The following is a 4,252-nucleotide window of genomic DNA, read 5'->3' on the forward strand; positions in this document are numbered from 1 at the left end:
ACAACAAGAGATGAAGAGAGATTCAAGGATCAATGATACTTGGACTCGTGATGCTCATCACACATGTCTGGAAGGAAAGATTGGTTTGTCAACATAAAGCCCTTAATGAAGAACATGGTGAAATTTGAAAATGATAATACTCTAGCAGCTGAAAGTGTTGGTGATATTCTGATTATGAGGAAAGATGGAAAAAGGTCAGTAATTTTAAATGTGTTGTACATACCAGACATGAAGAGCAGTTTGCTCAGCATATGACAGTTAGTCGAAAAAAACTACAAGGTGTCGATCGAAGACAAGATGATGAGAGTTCTCGACTCAAATTGAAGGTTGATCTTGAAGGCTCCAATGTCTTAGAATATAACCTTGAATATTAAGCTTAATGTGATGGAGCATAACTGCCTTGCAACAGTAGCCAACAGAGATGAATGGATATGGCATTATAGACTTGGCCATCTCAAATTCAAAGACATCAGAGATTTGAAGAGAAGAAATATGGTTTCAGGATTACCAGAAATCGACATTCCAAACAAAGTGTGTGAAGAATGTCTGCAGACGAAGCAGCACAAGAACAACTTCAGTAAAGATGAAAGAAACAGGTTGAAGGAAATTCTTGAAGTCATATACTCTGATGTATGTGGTCCTATCCATATGGATTAGATTGGAGGTAACAAATACTTTGTTACATTCATAGGCTATTTCAGTCGAAAATTTTGGGTTTACCTGATCAAGAAGAAAAGTGAAGTGATCGAGGTATTTGCCAAGTTTTAATATATGGTCGAAAGATAAAACGGTCGAAAGCTTAAGATTCCGAGGACTGATGGTGGTGGAGAATATGTGTCAAAAGACTTCAATGTATTATGTGTGAAAGAAGGGATTGTGCAAAAGGTGGTTCCACCCTACACTCCACAGTAGAATGGAGTCGCATAAAGGAAGAATAAAACCACCATTAATATGGTGAAAAGTATGTTAAAAGACAAGCATCTACCCAAAGAATTATGGGGACAAGCTGTATCGACTGCAATATATATCCTGAGCAGATGTCCGACAAAGAAGCTAGAAGGAATCACGCCAGAAGAATGTTGGTCTAGTGTCAAGCCTAGCTTGAGTCATCTGAAGGTGTTTGGATCTATCTCACATAGACATGTGCTAGATCAGTTGAGAAGAAAATTTGATGACGGGTTAAGTCAGATGATCCGGATAGGATATCATTTGACTGGAGGATACAAGTTGTTCGACCCAGTGAAAAAGCAAGTGGTGATCAATAGGGACGTGATCATAGGTAAGCTTAAGGAATGAGATTGTATTGAGAATGTTAAGAAGGACTCAATGAGAATCTTTTGCAATGAACCAACTAGTGAAGTCGAAAGAGAAGTTCGACAAGAAGTCAGAGGAGAAGCAGGCCCAACCAGACCTCAAAGAATAAGACACATGCCTGCAAGGTTGCAAGAATGTGTGATTACATCAGATGATATGGTCAATAAAGAAGGTGAGTTGTTATAGTATGCTTTCTACGCAGATATCGAACCAGTCAATGCAGCTGAGGCATTGAAAGATTCGAAGTGGGTGAAAGCAATGAACAAAGAACAAAAGTCAATTAAAGTCAACAGAACTTGGTCACTTGTCGAATTACCCCAAGACAAGAAGGAAATCGATGTGAAGTGGGTATACAAGGTAAAGTTGAATCCCAAAGGAGAAGTGACTCAACATAAGGCGAGACTTATGGTGAAAGTATTTCTTCAGAAAGAAGGAATCGACTTCGATGAAGTTTTTGCACCTGTTGCTAGGACCGAAACAATAAGTTTGGTTGTCGGTCTAGCAAACATGAACAACTGGAAGATGTCTCAGATGAATGTGAAATGTGCATTCTTGAATGGACCCTTAGAAGAAGAAGTTTATGTTACACAACCAACTGGGTTTATGAAACAAGACTAAGAAAGAAAGGTGTACAGACTGCATAAATCCTTGTATGGAGTTAAACAAGCTCCAAGAGCTTGGAAGAAGAAGATAGATAGCTTTCTAAGGGAGAAGGAATTTGTAAAGTGCAAAACTGAACATGGAGTATATGTAAGAAGAAGAAAGAGTGAATTGTTTATACTATGTCTTTATGTCGATGACTTATTGATAATATGTAGCTGCAAGAAAGAGATCTAAGACTTCAAAAGTGATATCAACAAGGAATTCGAAATGTTAGATTTGGGTGATATTTCATATTTATTTGGCCTCAAATTCTACAAGAGTGGTAGAGGTTTGATGATGCATCAAATAAGGTATACATGAGAAATACTCAAGAGATTTGAGATGCTAGATTGCAGCCCAACTACGACTCCAGTTGAGCCCATATTACAACTGTCGGAAGATTCATATGAAGATGATGTCGATCCAACCCAATATAGAAGACTTATTGGGTCACTTCGATACCTTTGTCACACAAGGCCTGACTTAGCATACAATATAGGTATGGTGAGTATATTCATGCAGAAGCCAAAGGTATCACATCTAGCAGAGGCGAAGATGATACTAAGGTATCTGAGAGGAACTCTCGACTATGGCATTTCATTTCCTGCTGTTGATAAAGGAAAAATGCAAACTAGTGGGGTACACCGACTCAAGTTGGTGTAGTGATGCTGAGGATCGAAAATCTATAGCTGGCAATGTGTTTATACTAGGTGGTACACCAGCTGCTTGAAGTTCGAGAAAGGAGTCAGTAGTGACATTATCATCGTGCGAGGTAGAATGCATAGTTGTTTCCCTTTGTGCATGTCAAGCAACATGGATGGTGAATCTGGTCGAAGAGATAACAACGAAGAGTCATGGAGTAATTACCATGAAGATCAATAACATGTCAGCTATCAGTATGGCAAAGAATCCGATAGCACATGGTCGAAGCAAGCACATAGAAATGAGGTTCCATTATCTTGGAGAGTAGGTAGTAGATGGGAAGATGAATTTGGAACACTGCAGAACCGAGAATTAGATTGCATACATCATGACAAAGGGCGTCCAGGTCGAAGTGTTCAGAAGACTAAGAGCTATAATGAATGTACATAGCTTAGACACAATGAATTATGTGGTGTGTTGAATTGTATTTCCTTGTATAGAATAAAGGAAGTGTCGAATCACCTAGTGTGTTGAGTTATATTAGTGTGTCGAAGTGTCGAAGCATGTTGCTTCACACAGGATTTCGACTTAGGCCTATTTTTAGTAGTGTTAACTATTTTGGCATTTTATAGTTTTGGGTTTTTGACTTAGGGAGTAAGCTAACCTAAATCTATAAATAGAGTGAGTAACTCTTATTCTTGTATGAAGATAAGAAATAACTCATAACATTATTCACAAAATTTTGCAGTTGCAAAGTGAATAAAGAAGTTTTCCACGGGTTGTGGACAGAGAGAAAGCTCTGCAGAAAATATTCTTCTTCTTTTCCAACGCTTTTTTCTTTCTTTCCCAATGTTTCTTTTCTTTTCATTTGTCATTGTGTAGTTGATAACGATCTTGTTCATCAAGATTGATAGAAATTCTCCATAGATTGTGGTGGATTTCCAACAAGAGTGAGAAAGTTTAAAGTAAAAAAGTGGAAAATGAATGAGGTGGCGAAATGAGGTAATTTCAATTTTTTTAGTATTTTCTAATTACAAAAATACTCTTTTGCTAGTACAATTTTTTTTATAAATAAAATGATATATTAGAAAATTTAGTGTCAGTTTATTTTAATGAATAGATAGTTAAAGATTTTTTTGTCTTTAATTTAATTCAGTCTGACGTGATAAGAATATGTTATCATTTTTTTTCACTTAAATTTAAGCTGGGTGTCATTTATTTGAGGGAAGCTCTCTTCTTTCTCTTTAATTGCTCTTTCCCTCATCTTGAGAAGCAACAAACACGTCTTCCTCCCCTCAAATAAAAAATGTAACAACATTATCTGGTGATGTGATGGTCGGTGTTTACCACCCGCACCACCACAATTTTTCGATGGTCATTTTTCCGATGGTTTTTCGATATAGCTTCGGTAAATTTCATTTTTGGAAGTAGTCTGACGTCCTTCCTCCCTCCATGACATGACTTTTAGCTTCATTTTGGTGAGTTTTGGGAGCTTTGACTTGCGGAAGTTTTGAGGCTTTTCTGACGTTGGTACTATTTCAAATCTAGTTTTATTTTGTTTGATATGGTTGTTATAGTGCTTGTTGTTTTATTTGTGTTTTCCATTAAGCTTTTCAGACACCTAACTAAGATGAATTTCTTTTTTTCTTCATCT

The sequence above is a fragment of the Lathyrus oleraceus genome, chromosome 2 (genome assembly GCF_024323335.1).
Source record: "Lathyrus oleraceus cultivar Zhongwan6 chromosome 2, CAAS_Psat_ZW6_1.0, whole genome shotgun sequence".
Lineage (NCBI taxonomy): Eukaryota > Viridiplantae > Streptophyta > Magnoliopsida > Fabales > Fabaceae > Lathyrus > Lathyrus oleraceus.